The 26,125-nt window shown below is 39.3% G+C and overlaps 1 protein-coding gene and 1 pseudogene across 1 annotated transcript in view; both read right to left on the bottom strand.

Annotated features, from left to right (window-relative positions):
* The window catches only part of LYPLA1 (lysophospholipase 1), a 186,587-nt gene that overhangs the window by 69,089 nt on the left and 91,373 nt on the right, over positions 1 to 26,125 (bottom strand). The gene's annotated exons all lie outside the window — the stretch shown is intronic.
* Positions 5,783 to 5,905, bottom strand: LOC128661782 (uncharacterized; annotated as a pseudogene).

Raw genomic sequence — 26,125 nt, forward strand, 5'->3', positions numbered from 1 at the left:
GCTCCTCGTCGGATGGAAGAAGATAGAAGATGCAGCTTGGATGAAGACTTCTGCCCGGCTGGAGGACCTCTTCTGCCCGGATTGGATGAAGACTCCTGCCCGGCTGGAGGACCTCTTCTGCCCGGATCGGATGAAGACTTCTGCCCGGATGGAGGACCTCTTCTGCCTGGATCGGATGAAGACTTCTGCCCGGCTGGGTGAAGACGCCTCAAGGTAGGGTGATCTTCAAGGGGTTAGTGTTAGGTTTTTTTAAGGGGGGATTGGGTGGGTTTTAGAGTAAGGTTGGGTGTGTGGGTGGTGGGTTTTAATGTTGGGGGGGTTGTATTTCTTTTTTTACAAATAAAAGAGCTGATTACTTTGGGGCAATGCCCCGCAAAAAGCCCCCCTTTTAAGGGCTATTTTTAATTTAGTATAGGGTAGGGAATTATATTATTTTGGGGGGCTTTTTTATTTTATTAGGGGGCTTAGATTAGGTGTAATTAGTTTAAACTTCTTGTAATTTTTTTTATTTTCTGTAATTTAGTGGGTTTTTTGTACTATAGTTTATTTTTTTTTAATTTTTTATTATTTTTTTTTTTAAGAGAATTCAAAGCTTTATTGACACACAGCAACACAACACGTTAAATTGAAACCAGTGGTCATGTATCCAGATGACATTCACGTTTGTCGTTCAAGGTAGTTGAAGAACAAAGCGGCACTTTTGCCATAATTGCCTTTTTTTTTTTTTAAAGTGTTTTTTATTGAGGAAACATAACACATTATTACATACACGGCAGATAGAGGTACAAACAATATCTCAAGAAATGACAACCAGATAAGCACAATACTATACCAATACACTATTCAGTTGTCTTGGCAGCCAAACTTTCCTGTTCCCCATTTTGGTTTTTAAAGATTTGTTGTGTCATCAAGGGATGCTAGCTCCACTGGTGGGAGCAGATTCTTTGGAAACGGGGATGACACCAGGGTCCATCTATGGTAGTGTCAGTTGACTGCACAGAAAGGAATCTGTTTTAAATGCTATATCCAGGTAACTCTCAGATAACAGTGCAAGTATAATAGGGCAGTAACTCCAAACAGTATATAACATCAATTACTTTAATAAAATTCTCAGTTCTGGTCAAGTACCCGAAATCAGGATACACTTAGTAAACTTGCGTAGGCATCTTAATTTTAAATAGTAAGGTACAGAAGTATAGACACTTTTTCTTTTGTATTTAGGACCCGAAGAGTCTTTTATGACATATATAGGGGCAAGCTTTTAACAGGCTCTTCGAACTGAGCAGAGGCTACGAAACTCTGCCAGAGTATAAATGCGGAGGAAAATTTACTCATCCCTTACCGCATAGGAGGGGGGGGAGGGGGGGCGGAGTAATGAGTGACAGACTAGCGGAATTATGCTCCACCACTGCTGGCCTGCGCCATGGACACAACTATCATAGTTACGAAAAGCTTTATGTAATATTAAACATAGATACATTTAATCCAGTGAGATCCAGATGAACATAAATATTTATGATAATGGCTGTTTAAAAACTACTCAGAGAAATGTATACAAACTTTGCTTATCTTTGCGGGAAGCAATCAATACATACAGGATAGGTACTTTTCTAAAGAATAGTTTGTCTAAATAGTAAACATTTATAGCACAGGTTAGCAACTAACACACAGTGAATAAGTAAAAACTGCTGGTCTCTAGATCCTTATTATTATTCTTGAATAGAGGTAGTTAAATAGGACTTCTCAAAGCCCATTAGATTACTAGGGGTACACGATATACAGTGGATAATCTAACAGACTAGTATACCAACAAGGCATAGTTTAGATATGAAATATTATAAGCTTCATGAATTTGTACCACCCTGTTTTGCTAGAAAAAAAAGGGATTTGAAACATAAACTAATTTCTTAAGAGAATAAAAACAGTAAGATGTTAAGCAATAACCCGGATACATATGAGAGGTATTCTTAGGCAACTAAATAAGTACAGTCATTGTCATTAGATCTCTATGAGATCTACACATAATGTCAACAGCAAAAATAGTTAGTTGCACAGTCTGCATAATCTCCGATGTTATTCTTCATAAATGCAGATTTAATGATTCTAACTTTTAAGGCAGTTGTTTGGCGAGCCCAAACCTTTAGTTCGATCAGGAGCGCCTAGGGTAGGCAGGATTGAGCAGCAGTCCAAAACATTTGGCATCCACTGCCTCTGTCAGGTTTTCACCCGACACCGACTTTCATGATGGCCCAACCAAACCTACCGGAACTTCGAGAAGGCGTCAGCCGCATAAGGGTAGCAGAGCGGCTGCAATGAAAAACCAGACAGTGAAGAGAGAGAGTCCACATGGCGAGGCAGAGTGTCCCTGTAGTTATGACATCTTGGACGGGCACAGCCATAAACCCTTGCACAGACATCTCAAGGGACCCGCTTCTAGCGTTCCCCACAGCCGTTCCATCCTCAGGGTGTAGAAAGGTTCTATGCGAATCACAGGCGCTGACCGCATCTCCCAGGGGAAAGGGATATGGTGCACGGCCACTGCTCTTGCGGATTGAGGTAGGTTCTGGAGGATAAGCAGTCTCCGATAAAGGATGTTGGGTAGGAGACCCCTGGGAAACAATCACGGGTTTACCCAGAGCCACAGCCTCTCCTGCACAGGATTCAGCGCTACTCTCTTCAGCGCTACTCTCTTCAGCGCTACTCTCTTCCTCATCCTGAAGTGCAACGGCTGCAATAAGCCGGTCAAATCTGCCCCTGTTAGTTCCTCTGCGTGGCAAGGCCGCACTTAGTCTCCCCTCCAATGGGTCATGAAAAATCGTCTGAGTCTTCTCAAATCTGTTTTGCAAGTTCTTAGACAGGGCTCAGAATATATCTGCCATTTAATATGGGTTATCAGGGCAAAAGGAACCCCTTAATTATCAATTGGAGCCAGGAGCAGGTTATATGTGCGTCTAGTTGCTTTGGTGGCTACTAGCTCCGCCCCCCATAATTGCCTTTTTTTCTGAGAGTTCTGTGTACGTTTATGACATTGTTATTCCCAACATGCCAGTTGCTGAAACTCCTTCAACAGCACAACTCCAGCGGCTGGACTTCATTCTGAGCATTAGCTGGCTCTCTCACCCGTTCTCTATAGTTTATTTTATTTAATTGTATTTAATTTTAGGTAATTGTAGTTAATTAATTTAATTTATTTAATGATAGTGTAGTGTTAGGTGTAATTGTAACTTAGGTTAGGATTTATTTTACAGGTAAATTTGTATTTATTTTAACTAGGTAGCTATTAAATAGTTATTAACTATTTAATAGCTATTGTAACTAGTTAAAATAAATAAAAAGTTGCCTGTAAAATAAAAATAAATCCTAAAATAGCTACAATGTAATTATTAATTTTATTGTAGCTATCTTAGTGTTTATTTTATAGGTAAGTATTTAGTTTTAAATAGGAATAAGGGTTAGAGTTAGACTTAGGTTTAGGGGTTAATAACTTTATTATAGTGGCGGTGACGTTGGTGGCGTCAGATTAGGGGTTAATACATTTAATAGGCTATGTGGGCTATGGTGGTTTAGGGGTTAATACACTTTATTAGTTATTGTGGTGGGGGATTGCGGTTGACAGGTAGATAGACATTGCGCATGCGTTAGGTGTTAGTTTATTTTTGCAGGCATTTTCGGGAGTTACGGTGCTCCCATACTCAGCGCAAGGCCTGCTATGGCTGCCTTTTATGGCGAGGTAAAAATGGAGTAAGATTTCTCCATTTTCGCCACGTAAGGCCTTGCGCTGGATATTGGATACTGATTTATGACGCGGTCCCATGTTAACCTATGGGAGTAAAAATTGCGAGCGACGGGTGAAGTATACGGGCGTAACTTGTATGCTACTCTGTATATGTAATACCAAAATCACGTAAAAAACTGGCGGCGGAGGCTTTTGCGGGTGACGCTGCATATGTAATGGAGGCCATTATTTTCAAAAGTGAATGGGTGAGGAAAAAAGGTGAATTACAAATCTAATAGTGAATAAGTGAAAAAGAAATTAATAATGTACATTTACAAAACTGAATAAAAGTGAATAAAATACTTTCTCAACCTTAAAGTGCATTGTTTTAAAGTGAATATCTGCCTCATTTTTAAGCCATCATGAAATTCCATAACACTACAGTATATTTAATAAAGAGAGCTTTACACATGCATGTTTACTTGTGTATAACTACCTAATAATTGTATTAACCCCTAATCTGCAAACCCCCCACAACGCAAACACCTAGTTTTGAATGGCGTTTTGACGTGTCGGTTTAATTTTTTTTTTGTCCAGTTGAAATTTTTACGTGTGAACTTTTTTTTTTTTTAGTTACGCGTGCAAGATGATATACTGGCGTAAGTTACTGGCGACACCAGAAATATGTAGTTGCGCACATTTCTGAACCTCGCCAGTTTATCCGACTTACGGAAGTATATCATCTGGTGGCGCGGGTTATGTGATTCACCCGATTTGCAAGGTGAATTTACGGGTGACGTGGGTTTCAGCAGTTGCGCTGAAACTTACGCCACATATGTAATTATGCCCTAAATGTCCCTTTACCTCTGAATCACAACTACAAAAGATAACTACTCACTAGCTTATTGCATTTCCTCCTGTGTCTACAGCACTTTTCAAAACAGTTCTCTTATTTTAATGCTGAAGCTCCACCTATTCATACTGGCTTCAGCCATTTTGGAGTAAATTAATTCTACACACTCAACCCAGTACACACTCAGCCCAGTCATGATGCCGGCTTTGTTTGCTTGGTGTTAGTAAGCAAGCGAAAATCAGATTGTAGCATTTTTACTAAGTTTTAAAGTTGCACAAACTATATTAAAAAACAAAATGTATGCTTACCTGATAAATGTATTTCTTTCTTGTCACGTTGAGTCCACGGATCATCATAATTACTATTGGGAATATCACTCCTGGCCAGCAGGAGGCGGCAAAGAGCACCACAGCCAAAGCTGTTAAATACCACTCCCCTTACCCACAACCTCCAGTCATTCGACCAGAAGCAAAGGAGAAAGGAAGTAATATAAGGTGCAGAGGTGCCTGAGGTTTATATAAAAATAAACTGTCTGAAAATACAGGGCGGGCTGTAGACTCACCGTGTCAAGAAAGAAAGAAATTTATCAGGTAAACATAAATTTTGTTTTCTTTCTAATGACACGGTGAGTCCACGGATCATCATAATTACTATTGGGAATCAATACCCAAGCTAGAGGACACAGATTATAAGGGAGGGACAAGACAGTTAACCTAAACAGAAGGCACCACTGCTTGAAGAACCTTTCTCCCAAAAACAGCCTCAACTGAAGCAAAAGTATTAAATTTGTAAAATTTAGAAAAAATATGGAAAGATGACCAAGTGGCAGCCTTGCAAATCTGTTCCACAGAAGGTTAATTATTGAAGGCCCAAGATGAGGAAACAGCCCTTCTGGAATGAGCCATGATTTTCTCAGGAGGCTGCTGTCCAGCAGTCTCATATGTCAAACGAATAACACTCCTCAGCCAAAAAGAAAGAAGTAGCCGTAGCTTTCTGACCCTTGCGTTTTCCAGAAAACCCAACAAACAAAGAAGAAGACTGACGAAAATCTTAAGTCGCCTGCAAATAATACTTCAACGCACGAACCACATCCAGGATGTGCAACAAACTCTCCTTCTGAGAAGGAGGATTAGGACACAAGGAAGAAAACAACAATTTTATGATCAATATTCCTATCCGAAACCACTTTTGGAAGGAAACCTAAGGCAGCACGAAGCCTACTGCACCTGGTGTTCCCAGGCGGTCTCCCTCCCATCCAGGTACTGACCAAGCCCGGCCCTGCTTAACTTCCGAGTTCAGACAGGATCTGGTGCATTCAAGGCAGTTTGGCGGTAGACTGCTTTTAAAGTTAAAAAACACATACAGGCAGCCTCCTCACCTCAACAGACCCTGCTGAGGTGCCTACCTGACCCCCTGAAGTCGGAAAATACTCCTGACGATCCGGACCCAGCAGCCTTTGAAAGGAAATGCAAAAAAAGGCAGCCCTTAGCTCCCAGAGAACCTCCACACATCGGAACAAACAAGGAAGTGATCCGGAAGAACCCCAAAAAGAATTGCCGCCTCAGAATAAGCCCATCACATTAGTGGGCGTCACTAAAAGTCCGGCATCCATTGCATTTTTCCTTATAGAAAAAAAAGCCTGTTAAAAAACAATACAGAGCCTCTCCTAAGTGTCACACAGTGCCCAAATACTGACCAAACATAAACCCACACTGGTTTAACAGTCCCTGTATCCATCAAAATGCCAAACTCTCTTTAAATAAAGAAAATAAAAACCGGCACTTACCTGAGTCAAATCTGCCCGGCAGCAGGGCAGCTCACAGATATGGAAAGGCTTCCTCCCCCCATAGACCCGTGGAACAAATGAAAGACTGACTACTCATAATCAGGCATTCTGGATAGGGCAGCACCAAACAAGGAAGGCACAGTGAAATGAAAAATCCCACCAGTTTCCAAGTGCTCAAAAGCCACCACAGCTCTACTGAAGAGACTGATGTGGAACACAGCTAGACCCCTAGAAAAAATAGAACAGCCAGCTCTGCTTTAAAAATAATAAACACTTGATTGAAGAATCTTCAGACACCTAAAAACATTACCACCTCCTTGCTGAAGGCAAAGAGAATGACTGGAGGTTGTGGGTAAGGGGAGTGGTATTTAACAGCTTTGGCTGTGGTGTTCTTTGCCGCCTCCTGCTGGCCAGGAGTGATATTCTCAATAGTAATTATGATGATCCGTGGACTCACTGTGTCATTAGAAAGAAAAATAAAACATAATTTATGTAAGAACTTACCTGATAAATTCATTTCTTTCATATTAGCAAGAGTCCATGAGCTAGTGACGTATGGGATATACATTCCTACCAGGAGGGGCAAAGTTTCCCAAACCTTAAAATGCCTATAAATACACCCCTCACCACACCCACAATTCAGTTTAACGAATAGCCAAGAAGTGAGGTGATAAGAAAGGAGCAAAAGCATCAAAAAATAAGGAATTGGAATAATTGTGCTTTATACAAAAAAATCATAACCACCACAAAAAAGGGTGGGTCTCATGGACTCTTGCTAATATGAAAGAAATGAATTTATCAGGTAAGTTCTTACATAAATTATGTTTTCTTTCATGTAATTAGCAAGAGTCCATGAGCTAGTGACATATGGGATAGCAGATACCCAAGATGTGGAACTTCCACGCAAGAGTCACTAGAGAGGGAGGGAAAAAAATAAAGACAGCCAATTCCGCTGAAAAAATAATCCACAACCCAAATCAAAAAGTTTTAATCTTTATAATGAAAAAAACTGAAATTATAAGCAGACGAATCAAACAGAAACAGCTGCCTGAAGTACTTTTCTACCAAAAACTGCTTCAGAAGAAGAAAACACATCAAAATGGTAGAATTTAGTAAAAGTATGCAAAGAAGACCAAGTCGCTGCTTTGCAAATCTGATCAACAGAAGCTTCATTCCTAAAAGCCCAGGAAGTAGAAACTGACCTAGTAGAATGAGCCGTAATCCTTTGAGGCGGGAACTTACCCGACTCCACATAAGCATGATGAATCAAAGACTTTAACCAAGACGCCAAAGAAATGGCGGAAGCCTTCTGACCTTTCCTGGAACCAGAAAAGATAACAAATAGACTGGAAGTCTTCCTAAAATCTTTAGTAGCTTCAACATAGTATTTCAAAGCTCTAACTACATCCAAAGAATGTAACGATCTTTCCTTAGAATTCTTAGGATTAGGACACAATGAAGGAACAACAATCTCTCTACTAATGTTGTTAGAATTCACAACCTTAGGTAAAAATTGAAAAGAAGTCCGCAACACTGCCTTATCCTGATGAAAAATTAGAAAAGGAGATTCACAAGAAAGAGCAGATAACTCAGAAACTCTTCTAGCAGAAGAGATAGCCAAAAGGAACAATACTTTCCAGGAAAGTAATTTAATGTCCAGAGAATGCATAGGTTCAAACGGAGGAGCCTGCAAAGCTTTCAAAACCAAAAAAAGACTCCAAGGAGGAGAGATCGACTTAATGACAGGTTTGATACGAGACAAAGCCTGTACAAAACAATGAATATCAGGAAGAGTAGCAATCTTTCTGTGAAAAAGAACAGAAAGAGCAGAGATTTGTCCCTTCAAAGAACTTGCAGACAAACCTTTATCCAAACCATCCTGAAGACATTGTAAAATTCTAGGAATTCTGAAAGAATACCAGGAAAATTTATGAGAAGAACACCAAGAGATGTAAGTCTTCCAAACTCGATAATAAATCTTTCTAGAGACGGATTTACGAGCCTGTAACATAGTGTTAATCACTGAGTCAGAGAAACCTCTATGACTGAGGATCAAGCGTTCAATCTCCATACCTTCAAATTTAATGATTTGAGATCCTGATGGAAAAATGGGCCTTGAGATAGAAGGTCTGGTCTTAATGGAAGTGTCCAAGGTTGGCAACTGGCCATCCGAACGAGATCCGCAAACCAAAACCTGTGTGGCCATGCTTGAGCCACCAGCAGTACAAATGAACGCTCCAATAGAATTTTGGAGATCACTTTTGGAAGAAGAACTAGAGGCGGAAAGATATAAGCAGGATGATAATTCCAAGGAAGTGACAACGCATCCACTGCTTCTGCCTGAGGATCCTGGGATCTGGACAGATACCTGGGAAGTTTCTTGTTCAGATGAGAGGCCATCAGATCTATTTCTGGAAGACCCCAGATTCGAACAATCTGAAGAAAAACCTCTGGATGAAGAGACCATTCGCCCGGATGTAACGTCTGGCGACTGAGGTAATCCGCTTCCCAATTGTCTACACCTGGGATATGAACCGCAGAAATTAGACAGGAGCTGGATTCCGCCCATACAAGTATCCGAGATACTTCTTTCATGGCTTGAGGACTGTGAGTCCCCCCTTGATGATTGACATATGCCACGGTCGTGACATTGTCTGTTTGAAAACAAATAAACAATTCTCTCTTTAGAAGAGGCCAAAACTGAAGAGCTCTGAAAATCGCACGGAGTTCCAAAATGTTGATTGGTAATCTCGCCTCCTGAGATTCCCAAACCCCTTGCGCTGTCAGAGATCCCCATACAGCTCCCCAACCTGATAGACTCGCATCTGTTGAGATCACAGTCCAGGTTGGACGACCTAAAGAGGCCCCTTGAATTAAACGATGGTGATCCATCCACCAAGTTAGAGATGATCGAACATTGGGATTTAAGGATATTATTTGTGATATCCTTGTATAATCCCTGCACCACTGGTTCAGCATACAAAGCTGGAGTGGTCTCATGTGAAAACGAGCAAAAGGGATCGCGTCCGATGCAGCAGTCATGAGACCTAAAATCTCCATGCATAATGCTACCGAAGGGAACAATTGAGACTGAAGGTTTCGACAGGCTGAAACCAATTTCAGACGTCTCTTTTCTGTCAGAGACAAAGTCATGGACACTGAATCTATTTGGAAACCTAAAAAGGTTACTCTTGTCTGAGGAATCAAGGAACTCTTTGGTAAATTGATCCTCCAACCATGTCTTTGAAGAAACAACACAAGTTGATTTGTATGAGATTCTGCAGAATGTGAAGACTGAGCAAGTACCAAGATATCGTCCAAATAAGGAAATACCGCAATACCCTGTTCTCTGATTACAGAGAGAAGGGCACAGAGAACCTTCGAAAAGATCCTTGGCGCTGTTGCTAGTCCAAATGGAAGAGCAATAAACTGGTAATGCTTGTCTAGAAAAGAGAATCTCAGAAACTGATAGTGATCTGGATGAATTGGAATATGCAGGTATGCATCCTGTAAGTCTATTGTAGACATATAATGCCCTTGCTGAACAAAAGGCAGAATAGTTCTTATAGTCACCATTTTGAATGTTGGTATCCTTACATAACGATTCAATATTTTTAGATCCAGAACCGGCCTGAAAGAATTCTCTTTCTTTGGTACGATGAATAGATTTGAATAAAACCCCAGACCCTGTTCCAGAACTGGAACTGGTATAATTACCCCAGCTAACTCTAGGTCTGAAACACATTTCAGAAACGCCTGAGCCTTCACTGGATTGACTGGAATGCGTGTGAGAAAGAATCTTCTCACAGGCGGTCTTACTTTGAAACCTATTCTGTACCCTTGTGAAACCATGTTCTGAATCCAAAGATTGTGAACCGAATTGATCCAAACATCTTTGAAAAATCGTAACCTGCCCCCTACCAGCTGCGCTGGAATGAGGGCCGCACCTTCATGTGGATTTAGGGGCTGGTTTTGACTTTCTGGAAGGCTTGGATTATTTCCAGACTGGATTAGGTTTCCAACCGGAAACTGTTCCTTTAGGGGAAGGATCAGGCTTCTGCTCCGTATTCTGACGAAAGGAACGAAAACGATTAGCAGCCCTGTAATTACCTTTAGATTTTTTGCCCTGAGGCAAAAAGGCACCCTTCCCTCCAGTAACAGTTGAAATTATAGAATCCAACTGAGAACCAAACAACTTATTACCTTGGAAAGAGAGAGAAAGCAAAGTTGACTTAGAAGTCATATCTACATTCCAGGATTTAAGCCATAAAGCTCGTCTAGCTAAAATAGCTAAAGACATATACCGGACATCAACTCTAATGATATCAAAAATGGCATCACAGACAAAGTTATTAGCGTGTTGAAGAAGATTAACAATGCTATATGTATTATGATCTGTCACTAGTTGCGCTAAAGCCTTCAACCAGAAAGTTGAAGCTGCAGCAACATCAGCCAAAGAGATAGCAGGTCTAAGTAGATTACCTGAACATAAATAAGCTTTTCTCAAAAAAAATTCAATTTTCCTATCTAAAGGATCTTTAAACGAAGTGCTATCTGCCGTAGGAATAGCAGTACATTTGGCTAGAGTAGAGATAGCCCCATCGACTTTAGGGATTTTATCCCAAAATTCCAATCTATCAGATGGCACAGGGTACAATTTCTTAAACCTTGGAGAAGGAGTAAATGAAGTACCCAGACTATCCCATTCCCTAGCAATCACATCTGAAATAGCATCAGGAACTGGAAAAACTTCCGGAATTAATACATGAGGTTTATAAACCGAATTTAAACGTTTAGCAGTTTTAGTATCAAGAGGACTGGACTCCTCCATATCTAAAGCAATCAAAACTTCTTTAAGTAATGATCGAATAAACTCCATCTTAAATAAATATGAAGATTTATCAGTATCAATATCTGTGGTAGAATCTTCTGAACCGGAAAAAACCTCATCAGAAACAGATAAGTCAGAATGATGACGGTCACCTAAAAATTCATCTGAAATGTGAGAAATTTTGAAAGACCTTTTACGTTTACTGGAAGGAGGAATAACAGACAGAGCCTTCCTAATAGAATTAGAAACAAATTCTTTTACATTAACAGGAACATCCTGAACAGTAGATGTTGAAGGAACAACAACAGGTAAAGGATTATTACTAATGGAAACACAATCTGCATTGGAAAGTTTATCATGACAGCTTTCACAAACTACGGCTGGAGGAACAGTTACCACAAGTTTACAACATATGCACTTAACTTTGGTAGAACCAGCATCAGGCAGGGTCTGTCCATTAGTGGATTTTGATCCAGGGTCAGGATGAGACATCTTGCAATATGTAATAGAAAAAACAACATATAAAGCAAAATTATCAAATTCCTTAAATGACAGTTTCAGGAATGGGAAAGAATGCAAAATAATAAGCTTCTAGAAACCAGAAGCAATAAAAAGAAAATGTTTAAATAATGTAAAAAAGACGCCCACATTTTTTTGGCGCAAAAAAATGTCTGAATACGCATGCGTAACAGAATACAACTTCCGACGTAAATTACGTCGCCGGAAATGACAAAATTTTTAGCGCCAAAAAAAAAGTTTGAGCCAAAAATGACGTAATAAAAAGAAAAATTTTCTGCCCCCGCGAGCCTAACAGCATGCAGGAAAAAATGGCCAAATGAAATTTTTCAAGGTAAGAAAAAATAATTAAATGCATTATCCCAATAATGAAACTGACAGTCTGTATAGAAAAGTAATACTGATTATCCTGAATCAAGGCAAATATAAGTTTAAAGACATATATTTAGAACTTTACATATAAAGTGCCCAACCATAGCGCAGAGTGTCACAAAAAATAAGACTTACTTACCACAGGACACTCCTCTACATGTAGTAGATAGCCAAACCAGTACTGAAACGAGAATCAGTAGAGGTAATGGTATATAAGAGTATATCGTCGATCTGAAAAGGGAGGTAGGAGAAGAAATCTCTACGACCGATAACAGAGAACCTATGAAATAGATCCCCTAGAGGTAGACCATTGTATTCAAATAGGCAATACTCTCTTCACATCCCTCTGACATTCACTGCACTCTGAGAGGAAAACCGGGCTTCAACCTGTTGCGAAGCGCATATCAACGAAGAATCTTAAGCACAAACTTACTTCACCACCTCCACGGGAGGCAAAGTTTGTAAAACTGAATTGTGGGTGTGGTGAGGGGTGTATTTATAGGCATTTTAAGGTTTGGGAAACTTTGCCCCTCCTGGTAGGAATGTATATCCCATACGTCACTAGCTCATGGACTCTTGCTAATTACATGAAAGAAATAAAAAAACTCAGAAATAGTATAGAGAAATACAGCCGCTGTCATAATGTAAAGCTCATGTTCTTTATAGTGCACCCTAACCTGAAGCACATTATACAAGTTGCTGAAAAGCCTAAACCTCAGTGATCTGTAAATGCATACGGCTTCTGTCATAGGATGTAAGAATACCTGTGGCTCCACAATGGCAGTCCCCAATATGAAAAGGTGGAGCTTCACTACTTAGCACTTCTAAAAGCTTAAAAAGGGACATAAAACAGTCTGTTTCACTGATGTAATAAAAAAGCACTAAGCAGTGTCTTATACTTAATAGAAATAATTGCAATATGTATTATCACTTTAAAAGGATTTAACCTTTATTACTTTTTACTTCATTTGTGTGGGGTCTATTACTTCCTATCACAACCCCACAAGGAGGCTGTGGTCTATAAAGGAAGGCAAGGTTGCATTTTTTTTTGCTTTGAAGTGTTGGCTAGGAGACAACTTTCCTGCTAGTTGCAATAAATGTATTGCCCATGTTTAGGAGAATCACTAGATAAAGCTGATAACTCAAAAACTCTCCTAGCGGATGAAATGGCTAGCAATGAAAGCACTTTCCAGGGTAATAGCTTTATACCTATGGAGTGCGTTGGTGAAAAAGGACAACCTTGCAGAACAGAAAGAATGAAGTTCAAATTCCAGGGTAGATATAGGTCGCACTACTGGCCTAAATCTTAACTGTGTCTGGACGAAAGTCTGAACATCAGGAATTTAGCTAACTTTCTTTGAAATATAACAGATCAGACAGACATTTGACCCTTAAGAGAGCTAGCAGACAAACCCTTGTCAAGGTCATCTTCTAAAAACTGATGAATTCTACAAATCCTAAAAGGAGTACCAAGAAACCTTTTTGGACGAACACCCATAAGGGTATGCCCAAATCAGGTGATAATTTGAAATCCTGATGGAAAAGAGGCCCTTGAGACAATAGATCTAGTCTTAGAGGAAGAAGCCATGGAGAAGGTGAAACTGCACTAGATCTGCATACCATATTCTGTGGAGCCAGGCTGCAGCAATCAAGATTATTGAAGCTGACTCCTGTTCGATTTGAGCTATTATTCTTGGAAGAAGAACAAACGGAGTAAACAGGTATGCTAAATTAAAGTTCCATGGACACACCAAGGCGTCTATCATCTGAGTCATCTCTTGAGTTTCCACAATACATTGAAAGCTTGTGATTAAAATGAGAGGCCATCAGATCAAAGTACGGTAGTCCCCATTTGATCACTAATTGATCGAAGATGTCCTGATGGAGATACCACTCTCCTGGACGAACTGACTGATGGGTGAGGTAATCCGCTTCCCAATTGTTCACAGCTGGAATGTGAATTGCTGATAGGAAGCATTGGACTGTGGGTTCTCCCTTGATGAATTACAGTATGTAGGCCAACACCATGACATTGTATGACTGGAAACAGAAACCTTCCCTCTTTTAGGAAGAGCCAGGACTGAAGAGCTTGAAGAATCAAGTTTTAGAATGTTGATTGATAACCTTGTTATCCTTGAGCTCTCAGAGAATTCAATCCTGCGTCCCACCCGAGAAACTGGAATCTGTCATCACAACAGCCATGATGGGCAAAGAAAGGATGCCCCAAGGGTCAAAGAAGGACTTTGTATTCACCAAGAGAGAGATTGACTGATGGACAAATCCAGAACAATCTGCTGGTCTAAATGCAGATAATTCTTTAATCACTGATTGAGCATAGATAATTGAAGGGGTTGCAAGTGGAGACAGACAAAGGCAACTGCGTCTGAAGCCGCAGCCATTAGACCCTCTACCTCCATGCATTGAGCTACTGATGGAAATGGACTGTGTTGCAGGGAGAGACATGCTTTCTGAAGTTTCCATCTGTGTGATTCCATCGGGAGTAAATATTAGGACTGAATCTATGATGACTCCTAGAAAGGACACTTGTAGTTGGAGATAAAGAGCTCTTTGGAACATTTATTCTCCTTCAGTGATCTTGGAGAAAATATAGGAGCCTTTGAGTATGGGCAATAGCTAGAGGCAGAGAAGGATCCTGTACTAAGATATCGTCCAGATAAGGGACAATTTAGATCCTGTGAGCTCTGATCACTGCTCCTAACACCTTTGTGAAAATACAAGGAATACAATGGAAGGTCAACAAACTGGAAGGGTTTGTCTAGGAATGCAAACCTTAGAAATTTATTGTGATCTTTGTGGATAGGGATTTGCAGGTATGCATCCTTGAGGTCTATAGTAGACCTGAGTTGACCCTGTTAGATTGAGGGTAAAATTGTGCAAATTGTTTTTATCTTGAAAGGTTTCGATCCCAACAAACTTGTTTAGGGTTTTCAAATCTAAAATGGGTCTGAAAGTCCATTCCTTATTTGGGAAAATGAACAAAATTGAAGTAAAACCATTGATCTTGTTGAGACACAGGTAATGGGGTAATTACTCCCATTATTTTCTAAATCCTGAACACATTGCATAAAGGCATCCGCCTTTACAGCATGTTTGGGGACATGAAACAGATGGAATCATCCTTGAGGAGGCCTGGAGCGAAAGACTATACTATATCCCTGAGAAAAGATGTTTTGAACCCAGGGGTCCTTGACTGACTAAAACCAGTGAAACATATAAAAAAAAAATCAGATGCATCTGTTTCAAACATATTAGTTGCACAATATGTCAGTATAAAATATACAATAAAATCGGTGTATAATATCAGTGGATCAGCAGATTATAGAGCATTATTCACACAGAAGGAACTGGGTATTTGTGTATATTTGTTTATCTCATCTCCTGTTTTTCTTTCACCTAGGATAAGTACTTCTGTGCTATTTTTCCCTATGGAGATTTTTTAATGTAAGAGATAATCTGTATGATGAACTGGATTTGGTAGACAATAGAATTCTGATAGATGGTACTAAAGAAATCAATATTGAAAACACATTGAATAAATTATCTAAAATACTAATTAAAGAATTAAGACAAAAAGCAGAAATTGCATTTATATGGAAATATATTAATGCTAATATGGTCCCAAGAGAAAAAATGTACAGAACAGAAGAACACTCCCAAGAATGGTTTGAGGTTTTTGAAAAAGCGCCGTTAGACCTTATGGGAATAGCATTAAAATTCAGAACTTTAGATGATCTCAGTAAAAAACATGAATTATGCTTACCAAATAATCCCCTTTCCTTCTGTATGAGGAGAGTCCACGCTTCATTCCTTACTTGTGGGTAATACTGAGCCTGGCCACCAGGAGGAGGCAAAGACACCCCAGCCAAAGGCTTAAAGGGACAGTCTACACCAGAATTTTTATTGTTTTAAAAGATAGATAATCCCTTTATTACACATTCCCCAGTTTTGCATAACCAACACAGTTATATTAATATACTTTTAACCTCTGTGATTATCTTGTATCTAAGCCTCTGCAAACTGCCCCTTTATTTCAGTTATTTTGACAGACTTGCAGTTTAGCCAATCAGTGCCTGCTCCCAGATAACTTCACGTGCACGAGCACAGTGTTATCTATATGAAACACATGAACTAACACCCTCTAGTGGTGAAAAACTGTTAAAATGTATTCTGAAAAGAGGTGGCCTTCAAGGTCTAAGAAATTAGCATATGAACCTCCTAGGTTAAGCTTTCAACTAAGAATATCAAAAGAACAAAGCAAAATTGTTGATAAAAGTAAATTGGAAAATTGTTTAAAATTACATGCCCTATCTGAATCATGAAAGTTTATTTTGGACTAGACTGTCCCTTTAAATACCTCCCCCACTCCCCTCATCCCCCAGTCAGTCTGCCGAGGGAACAAGAAACAGTTTGAGAAATATCAGGGTATAAATGGTGCCTGAAGAACAAAACAAAAATTTAGGTCCGCCCAACGGAGAAAAGGAAGGAGCGGAAATTATCTGGTAAGCATAATTCATGTTTTCCTTCTTAATATGAGGAGAGTCCACGGCTTCATTCCTTACTTGTGTGAAACATATACCCAAGCTCTAGAGGACAGTGAATGAAACGGAAGGGTAAAAAAGAGGAGGCAGACCCTATTCTGAGGGCACCACAGCCTGCAAAACCTTTCTCCCAAAAGATGCTTCAGCCGAAGCAAAAACGTCAAACTTGTTAAATTTAGAAAAAAAGTATGTAAGGAGGACCAGGTAGCTGCCTTACAAATCTGCTCCATAGAGGCCTCATTCTTGAAGGCCCAAGAGGAAGCCACTGCTCTAGTTGAATGAGCCCTAATCCTCTGAGGAGGCTTATGTCCCGCTGTTTCATATGCTAAGCAAATAATGCTCCTCAACCAAAATGATAAGGAAGTGGACAAGGCTTTCTGCCCCTTACACTTCCCAGAATAGCTTCTCTTTCTGTTTTGCATGTGAAAATATGACCCTGGGGATGGTCTCCCTATGGGTGATGGGGGAAACCAGACGTGGACTCCTTGCCCAATGTGCTTAGAGGAATATGGCTGCACCCCACTGACAAGGCCCACAGAAGGCCGAAACGATCGTCTGAATTTGCCTTTTCCTTGTTCAGAGGAGAATTGCCTGGTATTTCGGGGCTGGACTGACCTTGTCGGCGGGATCAGACTGATATACTACAGGAAATTTTTCCTCTGTGAAAAGCACAATTGGGCAGAAAGAAGCTACTTCCAGGTGGTAACCGGGCCATGGAACAAGCTATTGATGCTGCTGTTCGTTCCTGGCACACTGCTTCTCTTTCTGTTTTGCATGTGTAAATATGACCCTGGGGATGGTTTCCCTATGGGTGATGGGGGAAACCAGACGTGGACTCCTTGCCCAATGTGCTTAGAGGAATATGGCTGCATCTCACTGACGAGGCCCACAGAAGGCCGAAACGATCGTCTGAGGTTGCCTTTTCCTTGTTCAGAGGAGTATTGCCTGGTATTTCGGGGCTGGATCAGACTGATATAATACAGGAAATTTTTCCTCTGTGAAAAGCACAATTGGGCAGAAAGAAGCTACTTCCAGGTGGTAACCAGGCCATGGAACACGCTATTGACGCTGCTGTTCGTTCCTGGCAGACTGCTTCTCTTTCTGTTTTGCAATCTCCTGATTGATGTTGCGATCAGAAACAACCTTAGGAAGAAAACCTAACCCAGTACGAAGAACAGCCTTATCGGCATGGAATACTAGGTAAGGGGGCTCACATTGCAAGGCAGCCATCTTAGATACTCTGCATGCTGAAGCAATAGCCAGTAAAAAAAAAAAGAACCTACCAAGATAGTAATTTAAAGTCAAGGCCGTGCATAGGCTCAAACGGAGCCCTCTACAAAACCTTAAGAACAAGATTTAAACTCCAAGGAGGAGCGCTAGATCGAAACACAGGTCTGATTCTAGTCAGAGACTGAACAAAAGACTGGACGTCCAGAAGCTCAGCGAGCCTCTTGTGCAGTAAAACAGATAGGGCCGAAATCTGTCCCTTAAGGGAGCTAGCCGAAAGGCCCTTCTCCAGACCATCCTGGAGAAAGGAAAGAATCCTGAAAACCCTGACCTTATGCCAGGAAAATCCACACTCTTCACACCAGAATAAGTAGGTCCTCCACACCTTATGATTGATGTGACGAGTAACCGACTTACGAGCTTGAATGAGAGTATCATTAACTCTCTCAGAAAAACCTTTCTTGGCTAGGACTAAGCGTTCAATCTCCACGCAGTCAGCTTCAGAGAATCTAGATTATGATGAACAAAGGGACCTTGTTCCAGCAGATCCCTGCGACAAGGTAACCTCCATGGAGGAGATGACGACATCCCCACCAGATGGAGCAATTAGAATCACTGATGCTCGCTCTTGCTTGATGTGGGCCACCACACGAGGTAGAAGTGGTAATGGTGGGAAAATGAAGATCAGACTGAACCACCAAGGCACTGCTAATGCATCTATTAGCTCCGCCTGAGGATCCCTGGACCGCGACCCATATCTGGGTACCTTGGAATTGAGCGGAGACGACATGAGATCTATCTCCGGTGTCCCCATCTGATGCAAATCTCCTCAAACACCTCGGGATGGAGAGACCCTTCCCCCGGATGAAAAGATTGTCTGCTGAGAAAATCTGCTTCCAAGTTGTCCACACCCGGAATGTGGATCGCTGACAGCGGGCAGTTGTGGGCCTCCACCCATTCCAGAATCCAATATACTTCCCTCATTGCTAGGGAGCTCCTCGTTCCCCCCTGATGGTTGATGTAAACCACAGAGGTTATGTTGTACGATTGGAATCTGATAAACTGGGCTGAACCCAGAAGGGGCCAAGCCTTCAGAGCATTGAAGATCGCTCGAAGCTCCAAGATGTTGATCTGGAGGATATATTCCTCTTGAGTCCACAAGCCCTGTGCCTTCCTGGCAGCCCAAACAGCTCCCCACCCTGTGAGACTCGCATCTGTAGTCACAATCTCCCAGGATGGTCTCAAGAAGGAAGTCCCTTGGGACAGATGATCTGGACAGAGCCACCAGGAGAGCGATTCTCTCGACCGGCTCTCCAGAGAAATCTGTTGAGACAGATCTGAACGATTGCTGTTCCACTGTCTCAGCATGCACAGCTGAAGAGGTCTGAGATGGAATCTGGCAAAGGGGCTGATGTCCATGCAGGACACCATGAGCCCAATTAATTCCATACACCGAGCCACAGATGGCCTGAAGGAGGTTGGAGGGCAAGACAATTGGAAGTTAGCTATAAGAAATATCCACAGATATGGAGTCTATTATCGTACCCAGGAACTCCACCCTGGTACTGGGAATAAGAGAACTCTTTTCTAAGTTTATTTTCCATCCATGTGATCGAAGGAGAGAAAGAAGGGTTTTTGAATGGTCCTCTGCCAGAAGACAGGACGGTGCCTGAACCAAAATATCGTCTAAGTACGGTGCTACTGCAATCCCTCTGGTTCTGGCCACTGCGAGCAGAGCCCCTAGAACCTTCCTAAAAACTCTTGGAGCAGTAGCTAGACCAAACAGAAGTGAAATAAACTGGAAGTGCTGGTCCAGGAACGCGAATCTTAGGAACTTGAAGTGCTCCTTGTGTATAGGAACATGAAGGTAGGCATCCTTCAGGTCTATCGTGGTCATAAATTGTCCTTCCTGGACTAAAAGGAATAATGGACCTTATTGTCTCCATCTTGAACGAGGGGACAGGCAGGAATTTGTTTAAACACTTCTGGTCCAGAATTGGACGAAAAGTACCCTCCTTCTTTGGGACCACAAACAGGTTTGAGTAGTAACCCAGACCTTTCTTTGCTGGAGGTACCGGTACAATGACCCCCAGGGCAGAGAGATCCATCACACACCCCATAAAAGCCTCTCTCTTTTCTGGCCTTGAAGACAGGTTTGATAAGAGGAATCTGCCCCTGGGAGGATGAGACTTGAAACCTATCCTGTATCCCTGAGCTATGACCTCCAGTACCCACAGGGGTTGCACGTCCCCAAACCACGCTTCTGAAAAGAGTGGCAGTCTGCCCCCTACCAGATCCAAAACCGGATTGGGGGCTGCCCCTTAATGCCAACTTTGACTCAGTGGGCTTCTTATTCTGCTTGGATTTATTCCAGGACTGAGGAGGGTTCCAAGTTCCCTTGGACTGCTCCGGTTTTGTAGGACTGCTGACGTTGGGATTTGTCCGAACGAAAAGAACGAAAATTAGGACCTTGTCCCTTAGGTTTGTTCTTCTTATTCTGCGGTAAAAAGGCACCTTTGCTTCCAGTCGCTGACAATTCTGAACCTAGTTACATTGCATCAAAAAATGTTACTAAGTTATTTGGAAAACAAAATAAAGGAAAGAACTTGAATCATTATGATATTCCAAAAATAGAAGCTAACAGAATAAGAAAGACCTATGCAGAAATTCAGTCTAAAGAAATAAGATCAAAAGAGGGATATAAAATAAAAGATTTTATAACCATAACCCTAGACAGACGAACACATATAACTCAGATAGACATTACAATCATGACACAAGAGAACCATACTCTGTTGTGAATGAACAAAATAATCAAAGAGGAAGGTTATATGATAACGATCAAAAGGATGCTTTGAATATAAAAGAGATATCCTTATGAGAATGATGGATATACCTAGAGAGAAGATAATGGTTATAGGAATAGATATACACAAAAAGAAGGACTTTGGATTGAAATAGATATATTCAAATAAGAAATATCTATGGAAACTACAATGAGGATAGTCACTTTAATAGAGGGAATAATATGTAGTATAGGAATAGGAGATACTTTAATGAACCTAAACAAGGAAATCATTATAACCATTGGGGATATAGATCTCCGGGAGTAGATACGAGAAACAAGTGGGCTATCCCTTTGGGAAATCTGTCTGACGTAAGAGAGACAACTAATATAGAACCTCCCACTGAGGAGGAATTTTTAGAGAGGGCATCAGAAAAAGCAAGCACCTCAAGACTAGTAGAAAAAGAATGGCAGACATGGGACAGAAAAAGAGGAAAGAGAAGATTAGAGGAAATAGAGGAGAAAGAACAAAGAAAGGAGGTTTAAAACAGAAATTAAAGAAACAGAAATAAAACCCACAGGAATATTTAATCTCAGTAAGAAAGCTATTAGTGAAGATGAACTAAGAGTTCTAGCAAAGGGATTATCCTTTGCTCTATCTTGTAACATGAATACGTTTGAAACTTATATAAATATTACCAGTTTGTGAGAAAATTTACTTTAAAAAGACATGTTATTAAAAACCCTATAGAAAAACAATGATTTAAAAAATAAATACACATTTTACCCAACCCAATTGAATGGAAGTAACATTGAACGTTTTAAAAGATTAGTTAAAGAGGACATTGAAAAATGTGATACAAAAAGGGGAATAAAATGGAATTTAACTAAAAGCACAGCCTATTACAATGTGATGTGCTTAAAGGTAATATCAGATCTCATTATGTCATAAGTTTGTGTACACACACTTGCTTCCTTATCTTATATTTGTCTGGAACATCAAAGCTCAGTATATAGAGAGAACAATGGAAAATTATCATTTTATTGCTTAAAGAGACATGAAACTCAAAAATGTTCTTTCATGATTCAGATAGAGAATACAATTTTAGACAACTTTCTAATTTACTTATATTATCTAATCTGTTTTATTCTCTTGGTATGCTTTGTTGAATGAGCAGCAATGCACTACTGGTTTATAACTGAACACATGGGTGAGCCAATGACAATCAATTTAGATATGCAGCCACCAATCAACAGCTAGACCCTAGGTTCTCTGCTTCACATGAACTTACCTAGATAAACATTTCAGCAAAGGATAACAAGAAAAAGAAGCACATTAAATAATAGAAGTAAATTGGAAAGTTGTTTGAAATTGTGTTCTCTATCTGAATCAAGAAAGAAAATGTTTGGGTTTCATGTCCCTTTAACTATCCTGCATCCCACTGAGAGTGCAACTTCTTCTGCTGGCTGTGTTTACTTAGACTTGTCAATAGCATATACTCCAGTATCAAAACTTTCAGTATAGGTGGCTATAATACCAGCTAAATCAGCTATTTCAAGTGCTTAAAAAGGAGTAAAGGAGCTACTTGTAAACAATGTAATACACTCTAGCAGGTAAAATGGATCATTGGGAATAATTTAAAGGAAAGAAAGTTTTTGGGTGAACTTTTAAGAAACACAACAGTATCACCATTAAACAGGCAGACAAGGGTGGTGGATTAGTAATTATGGACACAGACTATTACCTAAAAGAGGTCAATAGATTATTACAAGATGAAACTACATAGCGAATTGTCCATTAACCCCATTCGAAAACAACAAAAGGATCTCTTCATTCTGTTAGAAAAAGCTAAAAATATAGGGATATTAAATACTCAAGAATTTGATTTCTTGAATGTATTAGAACTTAAAACCCCTATATTTTACTTTTTACCTAAGATATATAAAAAATCTTGCCAATCCCCCAAGACATCCCATAATATTGGGGATAGATTCACTTACTAGTAATCTGTCCCAATACGTGGACGGTTTCCTACAAACTTATGTGAAAACGCTCCCCTCTTATTTTTTTTCTTTCCTTTTTTTTTCTTTATTTCTTACTATATTTTATTTTTATATTTTATTTTTATTGAGATTTTATTGAGATTTAAATATCACATATACAAACAAACAAAAAAACAAAAACATATTCAACAATCCAACACAAAAAAGTAAAAACAAAAGCATCAGAAAAATTTACAACTCAATCAGTTATAAATCATTTATCAGTAAGCAAATCCCTATTATAATAATAATAATAATAATAATAATAATATGATATACAGTCCATCCATCCCCTCTATCCCCTTACTCCCCTACATTATTATTAAAACAAAAGGGGGGGGGGAAGAACCCCCCCTTCCCTCTTCCTCAAGTTAATCGTATATTAATAATTTGTTCTATATAAATTCTAAAATCTTTGTGTTGACAAATTCTTTCTAAGTTTTACAAAAAAAGTCAAGTTTTTTACCCTCTAATTTGCAACCATAAGCTGCTTTAATTGCTGAGTTTAATAATGTTTTCCTTGCTTCAGCAATCAATGGTATTTTAGCTCCCCTCTTATTTAAAGGACTCTACCTACAGAGTTTATAGGTCTTTTAAAAAATCTGGAATGGAAAGACAATTATATTTTACTTACTTGTGACATCAGTTCCTTATACACCAATATAGAACATTCATTGGGATTAAATGCATAAAGACTTTTATAGAAAGAGATCTAAATATAAAGATAGATCAAGGTAATTTTATTATAGAATGTGTGGATTTCATCCTTAATAATAATTATTTTCTATTTAATGGCAAATATTATTTACAGGTCAAAGGGACAGCAATGGGCACAAAATTCGCACCCAGTTACGCTGTTCATGGGTTTCTTTGAAGAACAATGGATGAAAGATTTGCCATGGGGTGCAAACCTTGTGCTCTATAGACATAGACACTATATACAGTAGATGACCTATTCCTTATATGGAAAGGTGACTCAGAATTGTTGGAACTATTTATAAATTATTTAAATTGTAATACTTTTGGATTAATTTTCACCCATGAGTGGAGTAAGACAAAAATCAGTTTTCTAGATGTAGAAATATAAATAATTAATAATGACTTAGTAACTTGAACCTTTTTCAAAAGTGCAGACTCGAGTAATTACATACACTCACAAAGCTGTCATCTTGACAAATGGAAAAAGAATATCCCTAAAGGACAGTTTCTCAGAGTCATGAAGAACTGTACAAGAGTTGAAGATTTTTACATACAAGCAAATATCATATCCGAAAGATTTAAAGAAAAGGGATATAATGTGGATCTAGTTAATAAAGATATGAAAGAAATAAGAAAAAAGAATTAGGAGGAGCTTATCTATAAAAAAAAGATCAGGGCCCTATTAGTGAGAATAGCAGTATTTCAAAATTGAGCAAGAGCAGAAAAAGAAATGAGGTTATGAATGACACATTAAGAATACCTTTCATTAAGAATTATAATGAACAACATGGTATGATCAAACTAATTGTTCAAAAGCATTGGCACCTTATAAAGAAAGACACTATTATTAAGGATAAGATAAGGACACTATTATTAAGAATACACCCCCAAGCGGTGTAGAGCTTGTTATAATCGAGAGCTGAAGGATCCGGCTGTTTGGCAGCAATATAATAATAAGACTGCTATAACCTGAAGCATTAGAAATATCAGCAAAAAAGATTTGCATAATCACCGTCAGCGGCTTTATAAGACATTATCTGTTATAATATCACTATACCGCTACTTTTGGCAACATTGACTCAATTTCCTTTATACGGATAAGCATATACGATCAGTGAATGTAGCAATTTCCTAGTATATTGTTTTAGGCGATATAGTAGATATAGGTGGTATATTGGCTATTATAAGTTTTTATATTAATTTAATATAGGGAGACGTCCCTTTTTTAAGATCTGCATATTAACTTGTTATGTTTTAAAATGTGGTACATTAAATATTTACTTTTACATTTTTGATTCTCACTCTCTGACATTTTTATCTGTCATCAATATTTTGGAATAGGTGTGTTGATACATCTAGCTGTTTAGCGCTCTCTCAATATTTAAGTTTTTTTGGTCTATTTCATATCCACTTTTAGGGAAGTGGTTTTGGGAGTGGCAGAGTTGTATTCTTTAGGCTAAGCGCTGTATTTTCATATTTTGTAGATTGATATTGGGGCATACTTATCAAGCTCCTGAAGGCTAGCCGGAAACAGAAGTTATGTTCGCCTGCTCTGAGGCCGCAGAAATCGCCAGAAATAAACCTGATCGAATACAATCAGGTTGATTGACACCCCCTGCTAGTGGCCGATTGGCCACGAATCTGCAGGGGGCGGCATTGCACCAGCAGTTCACAGGAACTGCTGGTGCAATGATAAATGCCGAGAGAATATGCTGTCGGCATTTATCGATGTGCAGCGGACATGATCCGCTATATCGGATCATGTCCACTTGCACAACCATAAATATGCCTTATAGACTTAAATAGAGAAAAAAATATTTGGATTCTTTCCTTGCATTGCTTGCAAATACAGCAGTAAAAAGAAGGAATAGTTTCTACTAATGGTATAAAATTTGAGATAAGAGAAGTGATCAGATGTTCAGATAAGAACGTAATTTATATCTTACAATGCTCATGCAAGCTATACTATTTAGGTCAAACAAGCAGAGTCTTAAAAGATAGAATCAGAGAGCATCTACTTTGTATAGAACATGGCAGATCAGATACAGTACTATACAAACACTTTCTGGAGATACACAATCAGAACACGAAAAAATTACACTTGATAATCGAAACACTAATATGAAAAAAACACTTTTACTAAAAGAAGCGGAACTGATTTATAATTTAGGCACTTTACACCCAAAGGGTTTAAATACTGAAATGGATTTAAACCATTTAATTTGAATGTTTATTTATTTAACAGTTTTTTTTATTTAGGGGTTCTCAGTCACTGGGTATTACTCACTATTACTATAAGACATTTTGTATATATAGTATTATATGACTTGTTTCTTTATATACTAACATTAATTTGTTCTATATAGTATTATAGAACTTTTTTTCTATATATTTATACATAGGACCCAATATAGAGAAGTTCAATTTTAAACCTGTACCCATCAATGTAATTAAGAAACACCTTAATAATCTAAAAATGAAAAACCAGTCTGGACCTGATCAAATCCCAGCAATGCTGTTGAAGCTCAGTGCGCCGGCAATTGCTAAGCCTGTCACAACCCTAATTAACAAATCCTTGATGCCTGGATACATACCCAAACTCTGGAAAACTGTAAGAGTAGTGCCTATTCATAAAAGTGGGGAGTTAACCTTGGTTTCTAACTATTGCCCTATATTACTGCTCCCAGTATTGTCAAAAATCTTAGAAAAATGCGTCCATACGCAATTATGCGAGTATTA

The sequence above is a fragment of the Bombina bombina genome, chromosome 5 (assembly GCF_027579735.1).
Source record: "Bombina bombina isolate aBomBom1 chromosome 5, aBomBom1.pri, whole genome shotgun sequence".
NCBI lineage: Eukaryota > Metazoa > Chordata > Amphibia > Anura > Bombinatoridae > Bombina > Bombina bombina.